The sequence below is a fragment of the Arachis ipaensis genome, chromosome B9 (genome assembly GCF_059453495.1).
Source record: "Arachis ipaensis isolate K30076 ecotype BB chromosome B9, ASM5945349v1, whole genome shotgun sequence".
Classification (NCBI taxonomy): Eukaryota; Viridiplantae; Streptophyta; class Magnoliopsida; order Fabales; family Fabaceae; genus Arachis; species Arachis ipaensis.
Window position 1 is genome coordinate 104,807,208 of NC_142444.1, and position 23,749 is coordinate 104,830,956.

Sequence of the window (23,749 nt, forward strand, 5' to 3'; positions counted from 1 at the left end):
CGCCAGAAACAAGCATAGAACTGGCGTTCAACGCCAGAAACATGCTGCATCTGGGCGCTGAACGCCCAGAACAAGCACCAATTCGGCGTTTAAATGCCAGAATTGCATGCAAAGGCATTTTACATGCCTCAATGGTGCAGGGATGTAAATCCTTGACACCTCAGGATCTGTGGACCCCACAGGATCATCTCAGCATCTGTGGACCCCACAGGATCGCCACCTACCTCAACTCATACTCTTCCCTCTTCTCATTCATCCTCTCTTCCCAATAAACACCCTTCCCCAAAACCCTTCACCAATCACCTCAAGCTCACTTCCCTACTACGCCTTCACCACTCACATCCATCCACTCTTCCCCATAAACCTACCTCATAAACCCCACCTACCTTCAAAATTCAAAATCATTTTCCCACCCAAACTCCCCCTATATGGCCGAACCATACCCCCCTCCCTCCACTATATAAACCCCTCCATTCTTCTTCATTTTCACACAACACAACCATCTCTTCCCCTTCTTGGCCGAAACACAACTCTCTCTCCCTCTCCTCCATTTATTCTTCTTCTTCTTTTCTTTCTTATCTTGCTGAGGGCGAGCAATTTTCTAAGTTTGGTGTGGTAAAAGCATAAGCTTTTTGTTTTTCCATTACCATATATGGCACCTAAGACCGGAGAATCCTCTAGAAAAGGGAAAGGGAAGACAAAAGCTTCCACCTCCGAGTCATGAGAGATGGAAAGATTCATCTCCAAAGCCCATCAAGACCACTTCTATGATGTTGTGGCCAAGAAGAAGGTGATCCCTGAGGTCCCTTTCAAACTCAAGAAAAATGAGTATCCGGAGATCCGACATGAGATCCAAAGAAGAGGTTGGGAAGTTCTAACAAACCCCATCCAACAAGTCAGATTTCTAAGGGTTCAAGAGTTCTATGCTAATGCATGGATCACTAGGAACCATGATCAAAGTAAGAACCCGAACCCAAAGAATTATCTCACCATGGTTCGGGGGAAATACTTAGATTTTAGTCCGGAAAATGTGAGGTTGGCGTTCAACTTGCCAATGATGGAAGAGAACGCACGCCCCTACACAAGGAGAATCAACTTTGATCAAAGGTTGGACCAAGTCCTCATGGACATATGTGTGGAAGGAGGTCAATGAAAGATTGACTCAAAAGGCAAACCGATTCAACTGAGAAGACTGGACCTTAGGCCTGTAGCTAGAGGATGGTTGGAGTTCATTCAACGCTCAATCATTCCCACTAGCAACCGGTCTGAAGTTACTATAGACCGGGCCATCATGATCCATAGTATCATGATTGGAGAAGAGGTGGAGGTTCATGAGATTATACCTCAAGAACTCTACAAGGTGGCTGACAAGTCCTCCACTATGGCAAGGTTAGCTTTTCCTCACCTCATTTGCCATCTGTGCAATTTATCTGGGATTGACATAGAGGGAGATATCCTCATTGATGAGGACAAGCCCATCACTAAGAAAAGGATGGAGCAAATACGAGAGCCTATTCATGGATCTCAAGAGACGCATGAAGAAGCTCATCACCACGAGATCCTTGAGATGCCTCAAGGGATGCACTTTCCTCCACAGAATTTTTGGGAGCAAATCAACACCTCCCTAGGAGAACTAAGTTCCAACATGGGACAACTAAGGGTGGAACATCAAGAGCACTCCATCATCCTCCATGAAATTAGAGAAGATCAAAGAGCTATGAGGGAGGAGCAACAAAGACAAGGAAGAGACATAAAAGAGCTCAAGGACATCATTGGTTCCTCAAGAAGGAAACGCCACCATCACTAAGGTGGACTCATTCCTTGTTCTCAAATTTTCTGTTTTTCGTTTTCTTTATGTTAAGTGCTTATCTATGTTAGTGTCTTATTACATGATCATTAGTATTTAGTAACTTTGTCTTAAAGTTATGAATGTCCTATGAATCCATCACCTCTCTTAAAAGAAAAATGTTTTTAATTCAAAAGAACAAGAAGTACATGAGTTTCGAATTTATCCTTGAACTTAGTTTAATTATATTGATGTGGAGACAATACTTTTTGTTTTCTGAATGAATGCTTGAACAGTGCATATGTCTTTTGAAGTTGGTGTTTTAGAATGTTAAATATGTTGGCTCTTGAAAGAATGATGAACAGGAGACATGTTATTTGATAATCTAAAAAATCATAAAAATGATTCTTGAAGCAAGAAAAAGCAGTGAATACAAAGCTTGTAGAAAAAAAATTGCGAAAAAAAGAAAAAAAATAGAAAAAGAAAAAGCAAGCAGAAAAAGCCAAAAGCTCTTAAAACCAAAAGGCAAGAGCAAAAAGCCAATAACCCTTAAAACCAAAAGGCAAGGGTAAATAAAAAGGATCCAAGGCTTTGAGCATCAGTGGATAGGAGGGCCCAAAGGAATGAAATCCTGGCCTAAGCGGCTAAACCAAGCTGTCCCTAACCATGTGCTTGTGGCGTGAAGGTGTCAAGTGAAAACTTGAGACTGAGCGGTTAAAGTCAAGGTCCAAAGCAAAAGAAGAGTGTGCTTAAGAACCCTGGACACCTCTAATTAGGGATTTTAGCAAAGCTGAGTCACAATCTGAAAAGGTTCACCCAGTTATGTGTCTGTGGCATTTATGTATCCGGTGGTAATACTGGAAAACAAAGTGCTTAGGGCCACGGCCAAGACTCATAAAGTAGCTGTGTTCAAGAATCAACATACTGAACTCTGAGTTCCTATAGATGCCAATCATTCTGAACCTCAATGGATAAAATGAGATGCCAAAACTATTCAAGAGGCAAAAAGCTACAAGTCCCGCTCATCTGATTGGAGCTATGTTTCATTGATATTTTGGAATTTATAGTATATTCTCATCTTTTTTTTCTATTTGATTTTCAGTTGCTTGGGGACAAGCAACAATTTAAGTTTGGTGTTGTGATGAGCGGATAATTTATACGCTTTTTGGCATTGTTTTTAGTATGTTTTTAGTAGGATCTAGTTACTTTTAAGGATGTTTTTATTATTTTTTATGTTAAATTCACATTTCTGGACTTTACTATGAGTTTGTGTGTTTTTCTGTGATTTCAGGTATTTTCTGGCTGAAATTGAGGGACTTGAGCAAAAATCAGATTCAGAGGTTGAAGAAGGACTGCTGATGTTGTTGGATTCTGACCTGCTTGCACTCAAAGTGGATTTTCTGGAGCTATAGAACTTCAAATGGCGCTCTCTCAACGGCGTTGGAAAGTAGACATCCAGGGCTTTCCAGAAATATATAATAGTCTATACTTTGTCCGAGTTTAGATGACGCAAAAGGGCGTTGAACGCCAGTTCTACGCTGTAGTCTGGAGTTAAACGCCAGAAACACGTCACGAACCAGAGTTGAACGCCAAAAACACGTTACAACTTGGCGTTCAACTCCAAAAGAAGCCTCTGCACGTGTAAACTTCAAGCTCAGCCCAAGCACACACCAAGTGGGCGCCAGAAGTGGATTTATGCATCAATTACTTACTTCTGTAAACCCTAGTAACTAGTTTAGTATAAATATGACTTTTTACTATTGTATTTGCATCTTTGGATTTATCTTTTGATCTATTGATCACGTTTGGGGCCTGGCCATTCGGCCATGCCTGAACTTTTCACTTATGTATTTTTCAACGGTAGAGTTTTTGCACTCCATAGATTAAGGTGTGGAGCTCTGCTGTTCCTCAAGATTTAATGCAAAGTACTACTGTTTTATATTCAATTCAACTTATTCCGCTTCTATGATATCCATTCGCACCCAAGAACATGATGAATGTGATGATTATGTGACGCTCATCATCATTCTCACTTATGAACGCGTGCTTGACAAACACTTCCGTTCTACAAGCAAACAAGCTAGAATGAGTATCTCTTAGATATCTAATACAGAGGACCGAGTCCGAGTTATTAGTGTCTTCGTGGTATAAGTTAGAACCCATGGATGGCCATTCCTGAGATCCGGAAAGTCTAAACCTTGTCTGTGGTATTCCGAGTAGGATCTGGGAAGGGATGGTTGTGACGAAATTCAAACTCGCGAGTGCTGGGCGTAGTGACAGACGCAAAAGGACGGTGGATCCTATTCCAGTATGATCGAGAACCTCCAGATGATTAGCTGTGCCGTGACAGAGCATTTGGACCTTTTTCACAGAGAGGATGGGATGTAGCCGTTGACAACGGTGATGCCCTATATAAAGCTTGCCATGGAAAGGAGTAGGAATGATTGGATGAAGACAGCAGGAAAGCAGAAGTTCAGAGGAACGAAAGCATCTCTATACGCTTATCTAAAATTCTCACCAATGATTTGCATAAGTATTTCTATCTTTATTTTCTATTTATTTATTATTATTATTCGAAAAATCCATAACCATTTGATATCCGCCTGACTGAGATTTATAAGATGACCATAGCTTGCTTCATACCAACAATCTCCGTGGGATCGACCCTTACTCACGTAAGGTTTTATTACTTGGACGACCCAGTGCACTTGCTGGTTAGTTGTATCGAAGTTGTGACAAATTATAAATTAAGATTAGAGCACCAAGTTTTTGGAGCCATTACCAAGGATCACAATTTCGTGCACCACCAAGTTAGGCGCGGACCAAGCAGAACCAAATCACTCCCAACACGCTTCATGTGGCACCTAACTTGATGGAGCCAAGTTAGGCGCCACCCTTCCCGAGAGTAACACCAACTTGTATGTAGCATCGGTGCCTAACTTCAAGTGGTGAAGTTAGGTGCCACCCCTCCAGTAAGCATATTCAAATTTGGCATGAGTGTGGCGCCTAACTTGAGGTTTTGAAGTTAGGCGTCACCCAGTCTGAACCTAGCTTCTCCAGGGTGTCTGAAACTCTGTCTTCATGAACCCATTTCTATTCTAAACACTCTACATGATCAACATACACATAAAACAAAGGAAAAACAATAGAAACTCAAATAAAACTAATGAAATAAATAAATATAAAAACATCAAGAAAAAATTCAAACTTAAGGATACGAAAATATCGGGTTGCCTCCTAACAAGCGCTTCTTTATTGGGCTCAGCTCTTCACCCTTCACTGTGAACTTCTTTCCTATTCTCCCATGGATCAACTCGATATGCTCAAGAGACAGGATCCTGTTCACTGTATGAGGCAGGATTGGGCATGTAGTGAATACCACCTTCATTCCTAGGGAGAAGTCTTCAGTGGGAATCTTTTTATTCCTCCATCCCCTGGGTACTTTTTCCTTTTTGAGAACCTCCTCTTTGGTGGATGATGCATTCCCGATACCAAACTTTGGTTTGATGTCAGGGAGATTTTTGTTGATTGTCACCAAAGGAGGTTTGAGTTGCAGATTCTATTGTGCATCATCGGGGGGTTCTTGAAGGTTTGGATTAATAAGCTCAGTCTGCATGCACCTCTCCTCTTCACCTGCTGAATATATATCTTTGAAGACATGACAGAACAGTTGCTCATTATGCACTCTAAGCACTAATTCACCCACTTCTACATCAATTAGAGCTCTCCCAGTGGCTAGGAAAGGTCTTCCTAAGATTATAGAGGAATTCACATCCTCCCTCATGTCAAGAATCACAAAATCTGCTGGGAGGAAGAACTTACCCACTTTGACCAAGATATTCTCCACTAATCCATATGCGGGCTTTATAGATTTGTCTGCCATCTGTAATGCTATCCTTGTGGGTTGTGCCTCTTGGATTTACAAATTCTTCATCATAGACAAGGGCACTAAATTGATGCTTGCTCCCAGATCACATAAGGCTTTCCCAAAGGTTGTGCTCCCAATGGTACGTGGAATTTGAAAGCTTCATGGATCTGGCATCTTCCTTGGCAAGTTATTTTGAATTATGGCACCACATTCCTTGCTAGGACTACTGTCTCATCTCCCTTTAAAGGCTTCTTCTTTGACAACAACTCCTTCATGAATTTAACATATAGAGGCATTTGCTCCAAAACTTTAACAAAAGGAATATTAATTTGTAACTTTCTAAAAATTTCCATGAACTTTGAAAATTACTTATCTTTGGTCTCCTTTTGAAGTCTCTGAGGATATGGCATCTTAGGCTTGTACTCAGGAGCTTTAGGTAAGGTTGGATGTGTGTCAAGAGTAACTGCAAAAGGGTTGTCTGCACACCTAGGAGGGGTGTGTACTACTGTGTCTTCAGTATGCTCTGGAGCTTCTTTTTCAACCGGCTCCTTAGTAACTTGTGCTTCCGTACTTGCCACTTGTCCACTTATCAAGGTGATAGCCTTGCACTCCTCTCTTGGATTTAGAATTCTGTTACTAGGAAGGCTATTAGTAGTCCTTTGATTAATTTCATTAACTTTTGTGGCTAATTCACCCATCTGAACCTCTAAGTTCTTGATTGATTCTCTGATTTCCTGTATAAAGCTTACCATTAGTGATTCTAGATCAGTAGTCTTCTGAGACTGAGGAGTTGCTTGCTGAGATGACTAAAACTGATGGTTATTACAATTATTCTGTTGAAAACCATCCTAAGAATTATTGTTAAAATTCTGTGGCCTTTGAGGTTGTTCTCTCCACGCTAAATTTGGGTGATTTCTCCACCCTTGATTATAGGTCTTGGCATATGGATCGTTATTGGGGTTTCTAAGAGCATTTCCCATATAGTTGACCTGTTTAGAAGGAAATTGAGCATAATCATAATTCTCACCAGGCATGAAGCTACCAGTCATGTCATAAGGAGCCTCTTGAGGTGCATTCTGAGTATTAACAGCTGAAACCTGCATCCCACTCAATTGTTGAGTAATCAAATTCATTTGCTGAGACAAAATTTTGTTCTAAGCAAGAAGAGCATCAAAAGCCTCTACTTCCAAAATGCCTTTCTTCTGAGGGGTCCCAGAGTTCACAGGATTCCTGTTAGATGAGTAGAGATATTGATTGTTAGCAACTAACTCAATAAGCTCATTAGTCTCTTCTGGTGTCTTCTTCATGCGCAACGAACCACCTGTAGAATTATCTAAACACATTTTTGACACTTCACATAAGCCCTCATAAAAGATATCTAGCTAAGTCCATTTAGAAAACATGTCCGAATGGCATTGTCTGGTCTGTAGCTTGAATCTCTCCCAGGCTTCATAAAGGGTCTCACCATCCTTCTGTTTGATGGTCTGAACCTCCACCCTCAGCTTAGTCAGCTTTTGTGGTGGGAAAATTTAGTCAGAAATCCAGTGACCAGCTTATCCCAAGTATCCAGACTCTCCTTAGGTTGAGAATCTAACCACAGCTTTGCTCTATCCCTCACAGCAAATGGGAAGAGCATGAGTTTGTATACCTCAAGATTCACTCCATTAGTCTTCACCATATCATAAATCTACAGGAAATTTGAAATAAACTTATTTGGATCTTCCTGAGGGAGTCTATGATACTGACAATTTTATTGCACAAGAGTGACCAGCTGTGGCTTCAGCTCAAAGTTTTTTACAGCTATAGGAGGCACCACAATACTTTTTCCATAAAGATCTGCATTAGGAGCAGTGTATGAGCCAAACACTCTTCTAGGTTGTTCATTCTCATTCAAATTTGCCATATTGGCATTCACAGCACCAATATGATCCATGGTGGACTCTGCAGCTTCCCTTTTAAGAGTTTCACTCATATTTTCACTAGCTTTGTAAAGTCTAGCTTGTTGCAAGCACCGCCTCAAAGTCCTTTCAGGTTCAGGATCAAAGTCTGTAAGAGGTTCTTTGTCTTTATTCCTACTCATAAACATACAAAAGACAAGAAAAGTAGGATTCTCTACATCAGAGTGTAGAGAATTCCCAGTGAGGTAACCTGTGTAAACAAATAAAATAAAACACTTACTAATTAAGGCTAAAAATTTTCAAAAATGATGACTAAAATTAAGCTAGGAATTTCAAAATTTAATAAGCAAATTAAACAGGAGAATTAAAATAAAATTAACTAGGTAACACCAAACTTAATTTCAAAAATTAAGGAAGAACAATAGTACCAAATTTTTGAAAATCGTAAAGCAAGAATTAAATAGAATTAAACTAAAATGCCTAATCTAAGCAATCAAACAACTAATAGTTGTCAATCACAGTCGATCCCCGCCAACGGCGCCAAAAATTTGGTGCGGATTTTATGACCACAAACTAACCGACAAGTGCACCAGGTCGTACCAAGTAGTACCTCAAGTGAATGAGGGTCGATCCCATGAGGATTGATGGACTAAGCAACAGTGGTTAAGTGATTTACTTAGTTAGCAAACAGAAAAGAGTGTTGAGATTTCAAATGCATCAAACAGTAATTCAGAGTGTCAGAAAACAAGCAGTAAATTGAGGTGAAATATATATGGAGAAAACAGTTAAGGTTTCAGAGATATCTATCTTCCGGATTGACTTTTCTTACTAACTATTTTAATCATGCAAGATTCAATTCATGGTAAACTATATGTGACTAAACCCTAATTCCTTAGACCTTTTTAGTCTCCTCTAACCTTCATCAACCGCCAATTCCTTGGTCACTTAATTCCAATTAGAGGGTGAAGTTCAATTCTAGTTTATATGCCACAGAAACCCTAATTACCCAAATATAATAGGATTATATGTCACGTATCTCGTTAAGTCCAGATAATTAGAAATTCAGGAGAAATTTTTTCAAGCTGTTGTTCAAGTAAAGAACTTTTCCAAGTTATACAAGAACTCATATAGAACCAGGGTTATACTTCCATTCCACCCAGATTCATAAGATAAAGGACAAAAATAATTCTTGAAATAGAAATCAGTACATGAATTAAAATAGAAAAATAATAGTATCAATCCATATAATAGACAGAGCTCCTAACCTTAACAGTGGAGGTTTAGTTGCTCATGGTTCAGAGAGAAAACAAGGATTCTGTAAAACTGTAAAGTGCGGAATGAGGTAGAAGAGAAGAGAAAAGAACCCGAAGGGCTGATTCTTTTACCTTTTATATCTAATCCTAATTAATGTAAAGTATATTTTCTAAAACTAAATAATATCTTTTCCTATTTATATATAAAATAAAAGTTTTAATCAAAATAAATAAAATCCTTCGTTGCTCAACTTTAACACAGGTGGGGACCATTGCTTGAAGTTTAACTAGAGCCTAACTTCACAAACTACCCTGGTAGATTGAAACTTGAGGCTTCTCCCTATATATGGAACCTAACTTGGGAAATTCCAAGTTATTCGCCACTTTGGCTGCATGCAACAGGAGCACTTGTGATCATGGTGCCTAACTTGGAAAATTCCAAATTAGGCACCAACATGCCCCTACAAAATGGAGGAAAAAGGTATACTATTATATATCGTTAGAAAGCTCTGGAAGTTAGCTTTCTAATGCCGCTAGAATCACATCAATTGAACCTCTTCAACTCAAGTCATGTCCGTTAGAGTGCAAGAAGGTCAGGGTTGACAACAACATCCACTTTCTTCCTCTTCTTCTATAAAACTCCGTCAAATCTATCTGAATGCTACCTGAAATAAACAGAATTGCACACAACTCAAAGTACCATCTATAGTGGCTAAAAGATAATTAAATCTTGATTAAACTTAGCAATTCAAATGCAAATTCACTAGGAAAAGATAGAAAAGATGCTCACGCATCAAGCAATAGCCACCAGAACTGAGGTGGTTGAGTTTCACTCTCCTCTCCCTTATCTAATTTCTATTTTTCAGTATTTCATTCTATTTTTTTATTTCTATTCTGAGTTGGATGATCACTAGTAGGATTTTCTTGCTTTCTAGTTTAGTTGTTTATTTTAGTTTAGTACTCTACGTTTATTTTTAAAAAAAAAAAAAAGATGTCTCATGTATTGATCACTAAGCTTAAAGCATTATCAAAAGAAAAAGTAGTATAATGCATGAGATTTTGAGTTATATATTGCGTGTTCTGGTTGCTTTGATGTGGTGGCACTAACTCTATTTTTGAATGTATGAATTAACTATGAATATTTGATATTGGAGTTGAGTATATTGGTTCTTGAGGAACAATGACTTAGAGAAGTATTATTGATTCTCTGAAATAAGAAGAAAATTGATTCTTGAAGCAAAATAAACAACAAAAAGAATTGAAAAGAAAAGAAAAATCAAAAATAAAGGGTCCAAGGCTTTGAGCATCAATGGTTAGGAGGGTCAAAACTGATCTAAACCTCAAAAAAGCGGTTTTTCCTAACCATATGCTTGTAGTGCGAAGGTGTCAAGTAACCCTTGAGACTGAACACTTAAAGTCGTGACCCGTTGCTGTTATAGAGTATGCCTAAGGCTTTGAGCACCACTGTCTGGGAGAAAAAGAAAGAGAAATTCAAACTCAAAGAGTTCCCCAATTAAGTGCTTATGGTGTTCTTGTATCAAGTTAAGCTTGAAAATAAAACAATTAGAGTCATGGCTAGGCTCAACCTGCAAAGCACCAAAGAAAAAGAGACGTGTTCAAGAATTAATTAGAGCTTAAAGAAGAGAATCCATAATATCATCTGAGTTCTAGTTCTGAGGGATACTAATATTTCTGAGCTTCAAAGGATATCAAAATGCTGAAGCTATTCAGAATTAGAGTATCAATAGCCCCATTCAGTAACTAGACCTGAGATTAAATGACAACTCAAGTCTCAGACATATTCTCTTCTTGGTCCTATATTGCTTTGGTTGCTTGAGGACAAGCAACACTTTAAGTTTGGTGTTGTGATGTGCGAGAATCTTATACCCTTTTTCCCTTTATTTTCTAGTTGTTTTTAGTTAGAAATTATTAAGTTTTATTGTATTTTATTACAAAAGTCCTCTTTGGATTCTACTTTGATTTGTTTTTGTGTTTTTATGATTTCACGTGAAATTTGAGCAAATTTGGCAGAATGTTTTGCAAAAACAAAGGAAGAAAGTAGAATGTTGTCAACCATGACCTCCTTTCATTCCAACAAGCATAACTTGAGTTAAAGAGGTTCATTTGATGCGGTTTTAACGGCGTTGAAAAACCAACTTTTAGAGCTTTCCAACGATATATAATAGTTTATACTTTTCTTTTGGAATCACTACTAAATCTGGCACTAAACGTAGAGCCTGGCGTTCAGCGCCCAAGAGGGACAAACCAGCGCCAGAACTCCCCCCTTCCAGCATTAACCACCCAAAAAATTGCCAGATACGGGTCAAACACAGCCAAGGGAGCATCTTTAGTGGGATTTAGCTTTTTAATTATTATCTTTTATCATATTTTAGTTCTTTTTATTTACAAACAAAATCTTTTAGGCCTAGAATTTATTATTTTATTTTATTTTCAAATTAAATTAGGTTAGTAAAAAAGGGAAAAGATCACATAGGATTGGGATCTTCTCCCCTCCACACGTTTTCAGAACCCTAGTTTCTCTGTAAGTTATGAGCAACTAAACTTCTTGGTTAAGGTTAGAAGCTCTGTTTATTTCTATGGATTAGAATTATTATTCTTCTATTTTAATCAATGCATTGATTCAATTCTAAGGGTTGTTTTTGTTCTTAATCTTCTGAATCTGGGTGGAACGAGACTATGACCCTTATTTTACTTGTGTTCTTGTGATTCTTGAGAGAGTTATCTCGCTTGAACTACAGTTTGAAAACAAATTCCTCCTAAATTGCTAATTACATGAACTGATTGGGATATGTGACATAAAATCCTGTTAGCTTTAGGTAATTAGGGTTTTTGTCGTGTTAAACTAGTTTTTTGAACTTAACCCTATAATCAGAAGTAGGTGACCATGAGAGTGGTGGTTAATGAAGGTTAGAGGAGGCTAAATCACTAAGAGATTATAGTTTAGACACTTATGGTTTGGCATAGAATGAATCATGCATTGTTAAAATAGTTGGTAAGAAATTTTAATCCGGAAAGATAAACATCTCCGAAACCTTAACTATTTTCTTATATTGTTTTCACACCAGTGATGAATTGGATTTTTTATGGTATAGAAATTCACAAATGAAATCTTGTTGCAAGTATAGTTTATAAACCAACAATAATCCTTTCATACAAAAATTTGGTTGTCACAAGTAACAAACCCCCTAAAAATAATAACCGAAGTATTCAAACCTCGGGTCGTTCTCCCTAGGAATTGCAATAAAGTGTTCTTGTTATTGGCTATGAAGTATCTTTGGGGTTTTTGAGATAAGAAACAAGAATTGTAAATTTCAAAAGAAATAAACTAACAACTAGAAAAGCTCTTGGCAAGGTATGAGAATTAGAAGTCCTATCCTAGCTATCCTTATCAATTGTGATGAGAATTGTCCATTGCTCCCACTTAGTTAACCACTAACTATGAAGGAAAGTCAAGTGGATGCATTAACTTGATTCCACAAGTCCTAGCTTAATCATGTTGAAAGACTAGCTTTAGTGGCATTCAAGTTAATCAGCAACTTCTAATTATCAATCAACAAAGGAGTTTGATAACTCAAGAGTAACCAATTACTCTAGATAGGCCAAGAGGAACAAAATCTAACTCATAACTAAACGAGGCATTTCATCAAACACATTAAAAGGCAATAAAGGAAAACACATGAATTGCAAGAATTAAAGAGAGATCTAACTACAATGGCAAGAGATCAATAATAGAAAACCAAATCAAACATGAAAAGACATGGAATTCATAAATTGCATTGAAAGAAAAATAGAAATCTACATAAGAATTCATAAAGCAAAAGGAAAATTGAAGCAAAAGAAGAAGCAGATCTAGATCTAAGAAATTAACCTAAACCTAATCCTAATTTTAGAGAGAAGAGATAGCTTTTCTCTCTAGAAACTAACTTTAAAACTAGATCTAAACTCACTAGTTCCTAATGTGATGTCATGTGTTGATTTTCCTTCAATCCTTGGGTTAAATAGCATCAGAGATGAGCTGGATTTGGGCCTGGAAAGCCCAGAAATCACCCCCAGTGGATTCACTTTAAGTGGGTCACGTGCAAGCACCGACGCGTGCGCGTGTGTCACGCGTAGGCGTCGCTTGACAAATTGCTATCCACGCGTATGCGTCATGTGCGCGTACGCGTCGCCTTACGACGTCACTTTCCACACGTGCGCGTTTGCTGCGCATGCGCGTCGATCTCAGCATCCCAAATCCTTGTTTCTTTATGAGTTCTCCACTTGCATGCTCTTCCTCTCCACCCCTTTGATCCATTCCTAGCCTTTCCAATCTGAATTCACTAACAAACATATCAAGGCATCTAGTGGAATCAAAGGTGAATCAAAATTAGCAATTAAGGGCCTAAAAAGCATGTTTTCACACTTAAGCACAAATTAGGAGACAATCATGAAACCATGCTATTTCATTGAATAAATGTGGGTAAAAGGTCATAAAATCTCCTAAATTAAGCACAAGATAAACCCTAAAAATAGGGGTTGATTAAAAGGAGACCCTTGATTTGGAATGCTCAAGTGATTAGTTAAATTGGAAGTTGTTGGCTAATTCTCTATTTAATAACGCTAGTCCTTCCCAAGGGAGAGGATTAGGATTTGTGAACAAGAGTTAGCTCAATCATTTGACTTTCCTTTATTTAGTAAGGGTTAACTAAGTGAAAATAACAACCTCTTGACACTACACTTGAGAAAATCCAACAAGGATAGAACTTCCAATTAATCATACCCCCGGTCAAGGCTTTTTTATTCAAAATACATAAATCTCTTTTAATTTGTATTGCCTTAATTCACAATCCTTTATATTCATGTCTTTCAACTCTCAAAATTCCTTGAAAAACTCCTGATTAATAAAATAGTACTCTTTTGTCAACTCGTTGAGAGACGACCTGGGATTCATACTCCCAGTATTTTTATTCTAATTTTATGACATCCTTTCTAAATTGATAAGCGAATTCTTGCTGGTTAAGAACTGTACTCAAAACGTATTTCTCATATTAATTTCTAAATCGCTAGCTTCTGCCTGCATCACAAGGCCTATATCCCTGGCATAGCAGACTCCCTGCTGCACGAGTGTGCAAAGCCTATATCCCTGGTGTGGCAGATTTCTCTACAGAGCCTATATTTCTAGGGTGGCAAGAAGGCTACATCCGGGAGGATGTGTCGGGTTGGCATTTATAGACCGACAAGTGATATCACGAGCTAATAGGATAGATATTCATCATATGCATCTCTTACTTGTTTGTTTGCTTTGCTTAATTTCTGTTATGCCTAAATGAAACACATGTTTACTTGCTAATTGTTCTAATTGTTGTATATGTACTTTACTTGTGCTTTACTTGTTTGCATTACTTGTGTTTTCTTCTAGGATTGAGGAGGCTCGGTAGGCGGTAGCGACGGGATCGCATGGAGGTTAGGTTGGTGAAGGCTGTGAGATACAGCGGTGTGATTTGATATTAGTTAAAAATTCCCTAAGTTTAGATAACCCTATTTATGGTGTTTGATTTAAGTTAATTATTGTTTTAAGCTTGAATATCTATTTTCGATGTGAAGTTCTAGGATTGCCTTTGGTGTCCCGGAACCTTACATCTTATATATTGGGCACTGTTACCATATTGAAAACCTCCTGTTCTCATACCATATGTTGTTGTTTTTCAGATGCAGGTCGCAACCCACCACGGTGAGTTGTGGATATGATGACAGAACGGAGGATGATCTCCCTTATGTCTTATTTCACTTTGTTTTTGTTGTAGTATTCTCTCACCTTTTGTATTTTAGACTTGAAAGCCTTAGAGGCTTGATTTGAGAGATAAGGTGTATAAGCTGTTTTAAACTTCCAAAACTCTTTTGTATTTCAATTTGACTAGCCTGCGTAAACTCTGCAGGCTGTGACTAATTCTCTTTTTGGTATTTCATACTTATATATATCTTGTTAATTTAAGTATTATCTTGGGTATCTTGGAGCTATCTACAAGGTTTCATATATATTATGTCTTGTTCTGTCCATGCCTACGCATTTAGTTATCGTATGTGAACGCTTCGCGTTTCGTAATTTCGTTTTACGCGACTTTAAGCTTTATTCCTTCATCAGGCTTCTAGTTATATAATTTTTTGGATAAATATTATATATTATAAGCTTTAGAACTGTTGTGGCACTTTGTTATTCTTTGCTTTATGGCTAGAGGTAAGGCTTAGGGTAACGAGGTGTTACACTTTGGACGCAGATGATTTGTTATATGAAGACAAAGAACTTCAGCAGTCTAACACCTACAGTTAGTTGTGTACCTACTATGAGGATATACTCAACCGTGGTAGAACAGAGTATTTCTGAGACTCGTAGACTACTTCCACCGCAAAGGAGTTGGAACTCTTTTAATTAAGCTAGGAATTATGTTTCTGGCAAAGCGTATGCAAAAGATCAAGGAGTCATGCCAATTTTCAAAAGGACATTGACCGAATGACCTCAACACTTTGATGTGTAGTCAGCCCGACTCAGGAATCAATGAAAGGATCATCTGAGGTATTTTTGAGTTAGTAAGAGGAGTCAATGGACCGAAGAATACCCTAAGGTGACGAATCCTCTCAAGCCAACTATCAAGTGACTATTCCACAGGAATTCAGAATGAACTTGGCTCCACTAGAAAAAAACCTCAATGTCATGAGTAAAGATGATGATCTCAACAAAAGTTCAAGGCCACTTGAAATGACCATAGTGTCAGAGGGAAAAAGCAACGATGAGTCTCACCTAGCAAGACGAACGCCTGTTGTCACTGTGATGAAACCAAACCTGTAGTCAAGAGTTGTGCAAACATAAGAACAGGACATAAGGAACCTCATCGACGGAAGAAGCCAAATCCCCACAAACCAATGAGAAGAAATGGACAACAAACAACACAGAAGAAGAGCACGCAAGGTTTCTAATAAAATAGAAAACAAAGATATTAAAATAGAAAAATAATAGTATCAATCCATACATTAGACAGAGATCCAAACCTTAACAGTGGAGGTTTAGTTTCTCATGGTTCAGAGAGAAAACAATGATTTTGTAAATCTGTAAAGTGCGGAATGAGGTAGAAGAGAAGATAGAAGAGCCCGAAGGGCTGATTCTTTTCCCTTTTATATCTAATCCTAACTAATGTAAAGTATACTTTCTAAAATTAAATAATATCTTTTTCTATTTATAAATAAAATAAAAGTTTTCATCAAAATAAATAAAATCCTTCATTGCTCAGCTTCAACACACGTGGGGACCATTGCTTGAAGTTTAACTGGCGCCTAACTTCACATTTGTGAAGTTAGGCACTGCCCTGGCAGATTGAAACTTAAGGCTTCTCCCTTCATATGGCGCCTAACTTGAGAAATTCCAAATTAGGCGCCACTTTGGCTGCATGCAATGGGAGCACTTGTGATCATGGCGCCTAACTTGGGAAATTCCAAGTTAGGCACCAACATGTCCGTACAAAATGGAAGAAAAGGGTATACTATTATATATCGTTGGAAAGCTCTGAAAGTTAGCTTTCCAATGCCGCTAGAATCACATCAACTGAACTTTGTAACTCAAGTTATGTCCATTAGAGTGCAAGGAGGTCAGGATTGACAGCATCATACACTTTCTTCCTCTTCTTCTATAAAACTCTGTCAAATCCATCCGGGAAATAAACAGAATTGCACACAACTCGAAGTAGCATCCATAGTGGCTAAAAGATAATTAAATCCTTATTAAAATTAGAAATTCAAATGCAAATTCACTAGGAAATGATAGAAAAGATGCTCATGCATCACAACACCAAACTTGAATTGTGTCTTGTCCTCAAGCAACCAAAACTAACATAGGCTTAGGATGTGAATTTGCATGAGAAGTGAGTGTTCAATTAAGCTCCTGTCTCTACTTAAACTGGGGTTTACACACTATAATCCTGAATAGTATTGGCATCTCACTATACTTTGAATCAGAGGAATGTCACTATCATTTGGAATCAAAATCCAAATAATATAATGAATTCTCTAATTTTTTTTACTTCAGCTTAATCCTTAAACAAAGCAAATTTCCTTCAATTCTCTTTTCTTTGGTGATTTGCACCTTGAGTCTAGCCATGACTTTAAATGCTTTGTCTCAAGCTTCACTTGACACAAAAACACCACAAGCACTTAACTGGGGAACTCTCTTTAAGTTCTGATTTTTCTTTCAGTTGCTCTCAGACAGTGGTGCTCAAAGCCTTTGGCATACTCTGTTAAATGCACTTGATCTTGACTCTTAGTGTTCTGTCTCAAGGATTACTTGACACATGCACACCACAAGCATATGACTAGGGAAACAACTCTTTGAGCTTTTAATCATGTCTGACCTCCCTAGTTATTGATGCTCAGAGCCTTGGACTTTGCTTTTATTTTTTTCTTTTGCTGTTTCTTTTTCTTCAACGATTAAGCTTTTGTTTACTTCAGAGAATTCATAATAATTCTCTAAATTCTTGTTCCCCATACATCAACATCCTTTGATTCAAATTCAAATATGCAATGTTCATGTCATGCATTTAGAATCACAAATAATACCACCACATTTAAGTAAATAAGACTACTCTTTGATATAAACTCTATTTCTCATGCAATACATCACTTCTTTTTCTTTTTCTTTTGAATTCGAGCTCAGTGAGTGATACATAAGAAAACTTTTTAGAACTAAAAGCAAATAATAGAATTAAAATAGCAAATCAAACTAGAACCTAGGAATTGAAATAACAAAGGATCATGCAGAAACCAAGTAAAATAGCAGAAAACGGGAATATAACATAATAAGAATGGGAGGAAATATAGAATGAAAGGTACTCAACCACCTCAGTTATCCTAGTGGCTATCTCATTCTTCAGGCTGTGCTCGAAGATGATTCGCCTCCCTTTGGTGCCATTAAAATAAACAGAAAAGCCACAAGTGAAGCGACAACACCAAACTTAAAAGTTTGCTTGTCCTCAAGTAAAGAAAAACTGAAAATAGGGAGGGATATAAAAAGACGTACGAAGGAGTAAAAACAAATATTATTGCAAAAGAAGAATAAAATGATAAAAGGACAAGAGAGGTTAAAATAATTAAAATATATATATACTTTTGTATTTTTTTATTTTGTATTTTTTATATTTTTTATTTTATATATATATATATAAGAGGGGGAACGTGTGTGTGTGTGTATATATATATATATAAAAGGGGGGGGACGTATATATATGGAATGGGAGGGGGTTATGAGATATATATATATATAAGGGGCTTTCGATCAAAGGAAAGCAAAGATATGGGAATAGGGAAAGGAATCTAATCAGGGGGTGGGGACAAAATCAAATTGATTTGGTATGGAATAACACAAGCTGGCACCTAACTTGATGGACACCGCGCCCAACTTCATGCTGAATCCTTGACCTGGTGCCTAACTTCAACAATACGGCGCCTAACTTTATAGTTTCTCTCCTTGGGAGCCTAACTTGACACAATTGGTGCCTAACTTCCCTTGGCATATCACCCTGGCACCTAGCTTGAGGAATGCCAAGTTAGGCGCGGACCAAGCAGAACCAAATCACTCCCAACACGCTTCATGTGGCACCTAACTTGATGGAGCCAAGATAGGCGCCACCCTTCCCGAGAGTTACACCAACTTGTATGTAGCATTGGCGCCTAACTTCAAGTGGTAAAGTTAAGTGCCACCCCTCCAGTAAGCATATTCAAATTTGGCATGAGTGTGGCACCTAACTTGAGGTTTTGAAGTTAGGCGCCACCCAGTCCGAACCTAGCTTCTCCAGGGTGTCTGAAACTCTGTCTTCATGCACCCGTTTCTGTTCTAAACACTCTGTATGATCAAAATACACATAAAACAAAGGAAAAACAATAGAAACTCAAACAAAACTAATGAAATAAAGAAATATAAAAACATCAAAATAAAATTCAAACTTAAGGATACGAAAATATCGGGTTGCCTCCCAACAAGCGCTTCTTTATTGTCACTAGCTTGATGGTCAGCTCCTCTAAGGAGGATGATCATAGGGGCGTAGCTCTTCACCCCTCACTGTGAACTTCTTTTCTATGCTCCCATGGATCAACTCGATATGCTCAAGAGACAGGATCCTGTTCACTGTATGAGGCAGGATTATGCATGTAGTGAATACCACCTTCATTCCTAGGGAGAAGCCTTCAGTGGGAATCTTTTTATTTCTCCATCCCCTGGGTTCTTTCTCCTTTTTGAGAACCTCTTCCTTGGTGGATGATGCATTTTCGACACCAAACTTAGGTTTGATGTCAGGGAGATTTTTGTTGATTGTCACCAAAGGAGGTTTGAGCTGCAGATTCTGTCGTGCATCATCAAGGGGTTCTTGAAGGTATGGATTAATAAGCTCAGTCTGCATGCACCTCTCCTCTTCACCTGCTGAATATATATCTTTGAAGACATGAAAGACCACTTGCTCATTATGTACTCTAAGCACTAATTCACTCACTTCTACATCAATTAGAGCTCTCCCAGTGGCTAGGTAAGGTCTTCCTAGGATTATAGAGGCATTCTCATCCTCCCTCGTGTCAAGAATCACAAAATCTGCTGGGAGGAAGAACTTATCCACTATGACCAAGATATTCTCCACTAATCCATATACGGGCTTTATAGATTTGTCTGCCATCTGTAATGCTATCCATGTGAGTTGTGCCTCTTGAATTTGCAACTTCTTCATCACAAACAAGGGCATTAAATTGATGCTTGCTTCCAGATCACATAAGGCTTTCTCAAAGGTTGTGCTCCCAATGGTACATGGAATATGAAAGCATCCTGGATCTGGCATCTTCCTTTGCAAGTTACTTTGAATTATGGCACTACATTCCTTGGTCAGGACTACTGTCTCATCTCCCTTTAAAGGCTTTTTCTTTGACAACAACTCCTTCATGAATTTAACATAGAGAGGCATTTGCTCCAAAACTACAGCAAAAGGAATATTAATTTGTAACTTTCTAAAAACTTCCATGAAATTTGAAAATTACTTGTCCTTGGTCTCCTTTTGAAGTCTCTGAGGATATGGCATCTTAGGCTTGTACTCAGGAGCTTTAGGTAAGGTTGGATGTGTGTCAAGAGTAACTGCAAAAGGGTTGTCTGCACACCTAGGAGGGGCGTGTACTACTGTGTCTTCAGTCTGCTCTGGAGCTTCTTTTTCAACCGGCTCCTCAGTAACTTGTGCTTCCGTACTTGCCACTTGTCCACTTATCAAGGTGATAGCCTTACACTCCTCTCTTGGATTTAGAATTGTGTTACCAGGAAGGCTATTAGTAGTCCTCTGATCAATTTCATTAACTTTTGTGGCTAATTGACCCATCTGAACCTCCAAGTTCTTGATTGATTCTATGATTTCCTGTATAAAGCTTACCATTAGTGATTCTAGATCAGTAGTCTTCTGAGACTGAAGAGTTGCTTGCTGAGATGACTAAAACTGATGGTTATTATAATTATTCTGTTGAAAACCATCCTAAGATTTATTGTTAAAATTCTATGGCCTATGAGGTTGTTCTCTCCACCCTAAATTTGGGTGATTTTTCCACCCTTGATTATAGGTCTTGGCATATAGATCATTATTGGGGTTTCTAAGAGCATTCGCCATATAGTTGACCTGTTCAGAAGGAAATTAAGCATAATCATAATTCTCACCTTGCATGAAGCTACCAGTCATGTCATAAGGAGCCTCTTGAGGTGCATTCTGAGTATTAACAGCTGAAACCTGCATCCCACTCAATTGTTGAGTAATCAAATTCATTTGCTAAGACAAAATTTTGTTCTGAGCAAGAAGAGCATCAAAAGCCTCTACTTCCAAAATGCCTTTCTTCTGAGGGGTCCCAGAGTTCACAAGATTCCTGTTAGATGAGTAGAGATATTGGTTGTTAGCAACCAACTCAATAAGCTCAGTAGTCTCTTTTGGTGTCTTCTTCATGCACAATGAACCACCTGCAGAATTATCTAAACACATTTTGGACACTTCACATAAGCCCTCATAAAAGATATCTAGCTGAGTCCATTTAGAAAACATGTCTGGATGGCATTATTTGGTCAGTAGCTTGAATCTCTCCCAAGCTTCATAAAGGGTCTCACCATCCTTCTGTCTGAAGGTCTGAACCTCCACCCTCAGCTTAGTCAGCTTTTGTGGTGTGAAAAATTTAGTCAGAAATCCAGTACCACCTTATCCCAAGTATCCAAACTCTCCTTGGGTTGAGAATCTAACCGCAGCTTTGCTCTATCCCTCACAGCAAATGGGAAGAGCATGAGTTTGTATACCTCAAGATTCACTCCATTAGTCTTCACCATATCACAAATCTACAGGAAATTTGAAATAAACTTATTTGGATCTTCCTGAGGGAGTCCATGATACTAACAATTTTGTTGTACAAGAGTGACCAGCTGTGGTTTCACCTCAAAGTTGTTTGCAGCTATAGGAGGCATCACAATACTTTTTCCATAAAAATTTGCATTAGGAGCAGTGTATGAGCCAAGCACTCTTCTAGGTTGTTCATTCTCATTCAAATTTTCTATATTGGCATTCACAGCACGAATATGATTTATGGTGGACTCTGCAGCTTCCCTTTTAAGAGTTTTACTCAGATTTTCACTAGCTTTGTAAAGTCTAGCTTGTTGCAAACACCACCTTAAAGTCTTTTCAGGTTTAGGATCAAAGTTTGTAAGAGGTTCTTTGTCTTTATTCCTGCTCATAAACATACAAAAGACAAGAAAAGTGAGATTCTCTACATCAGAGTGTAGAGAATTTCCAGTGAGGTAACCTGTGTAAAGAAATAAAATAAAACACTTACTAATTAAGGCTAAAAATTTTCAAAAATGATGACTAAAATTAAGCTAGGAATTTCAAAATTTAATAAGCAAATTAAACAGGAGAATTAAAATAAAATTAACTAGGTAACACCAAACTTAATTTCAGAAATTAAGGAAGAACAATAGTACTAAATTTTTGAAAATCATAAAGCAAGAATTAAATAAAATTAAACTAAAATGCCTAATCTAAGCAATCAAACAAATAATAGTTGTCAATCACAGTCGATCCCGCCAATGGCACCAAAAACTTGGTACAGATTTTATGACCACAAACTAACCGGCAAGTACACCGGGTCGTACCAAGTAGTACCTCAAGTGAATGAGGGTCGATCCCACGAGGATTGATGGACTAAGCAACAGTGGTTAAGTGATTTACTTAATTAGACAAACAGAAAAGAGTGTTGAGATTTCAAATGCATCAAACAGTAATTCAGAGAGTCAGAAAACAAGCAGTAAATTGAGGTGAAAATATATATATGGAGAAAACAGTTAAGGTTTTAGAGATATCTATCTTCCGGATTGACTTTTCTTACTAATCATTGAAGATTCAATTCTTGATAAACTATATGTGACTAAACTCTAATTTTTTAGACCTTTTTAGTCTCTTCTAACCTTCATCAACCACCAAGTCCTTGGTCACTTAATTCCAATTAGAGGGTGAAGTTCAATTCTAGTTTATATGTCACGTATCCCATTAAGTCCAGATAATTAGAAATTTAGGAGAAATTTTTTCAAGCTGTTGATCAAGTAAAGAGCTTTTCCAAGTTATACAAGAACTCATATAGAACCAGGGTCATACTTCTATTCCACCCAGATTCATAAGATAAAGGACAAAAATAATTCTTGAAATAGAAATCAGTACATGAATTAAAATAGAAAAATAATAGTATCAATCCATATAATAGACAAAGCTCCTAACCTTAACAGTGGAGGTTTAGTTGCTCATGGTTCAGAGAGAAAACAAGGATTCTGTAAAACTGTAAAGTGCGGAATGAGGTAGAAGAGAAGAGAGAAGAACCCGAAAGGCTGATTCTTTTCCCTTTTATATCTAATCCTAATTAATGTAAAGTATATTTTCTAAAACTAAATAATATATTTTTCTATTTATATATAAAATAAAAGTTTTAATCAAAATAAATAAAATCCTTCGTTGCTCAGCTTTAACACACGTGGGGACCATTGCTTGAAGTTTAACTAGCGCCTAACTTCACAAACTACCCTAGTAGATTGAAACTTGAGGCTTCTCCCTTCATATGGCGCCTAACTTGGGAAATTTCAAGTTAGGCGCCACTTTGGCTGCATGCAATGGGAGCACTTGTCATCATGGCGCCTAACTTGGGAAATTCCAAGTTAGGCACCAACATGCCCCTACAAAATGGAGGAAAAAGGTATACTATTATATATCATTGGAAAGCTCTAGAAGTGAGCTTTCTAATGCTGTTGGAATCACATCAATTGAACCTCTTCAACTCAAGTTATGTCGGTTAGAGTGCAAGAAGGTCAGGGTTGACAACAGCATCCACTTTCTTCCTCTTCTTCTATAAAACTCCGTCAAATCCATCTGAATGCTACATGAAATAAACAGAATTGCAAACAACTCAAAGTAGCATCCATAGTGGCTAAAAGATAATTAAATCTTGATTAAACTTAGCAATTCAAATGCAAATTCCCTAGAAAAAGATAGAAAAGATGCTCACGCGTCAAGCAATAGCAACCAGAACTGAGGTGGTTGAGTTTCACTCTCCTCTCCCTTATCTAATTTCTATTTTTCAGTATTTTATTCTATTTTTTGTTTTCTATTCTGAGTTTCATGATCACTAGTAGGATTTTCTTGCTTTCTAGTTTAGTTGTTTATTTTAGTTTAGTACTCTAAGTTTATTTTAAAAAAAAAAGATGTCTCATGTATTGATCACTAAGCTTAAAGAATTATCAAAAGAAAAAGAAGTAGTATAATGCATGAGATTTTGAGTTATATATTGCGTGTTCTGGTTGCTTTGATGTGGTGGCACTAACTCTGTTTTTGAATGTATGAATTAACTATGCATATTTGATATTGGA

At 37.6% G+C, this 23,749-nt stretch overlaps 2 pseudogenes; both read left to right on the plus strand.

Annotated features, from left to right (window-relative positions):
* Positions 1 to 7,057: 7,057 nt before the first annotated feature.
* On the plus strand, positions 7,058 to 7,159 carry LOC148545752 (small nucleolar RNA R71; annotated as a pseudogene).
* A 13,736-nt stretch (positions 7,160 to 20,895) lies between these two features.
* Positions 20,896 to 20,986, plus strand: LOC148545753 (small nucleolar RNA R71; annotated as a pseudogene).
* Positions 20,987 to 23,749: the final 2,763 nt, after the last annotated feature.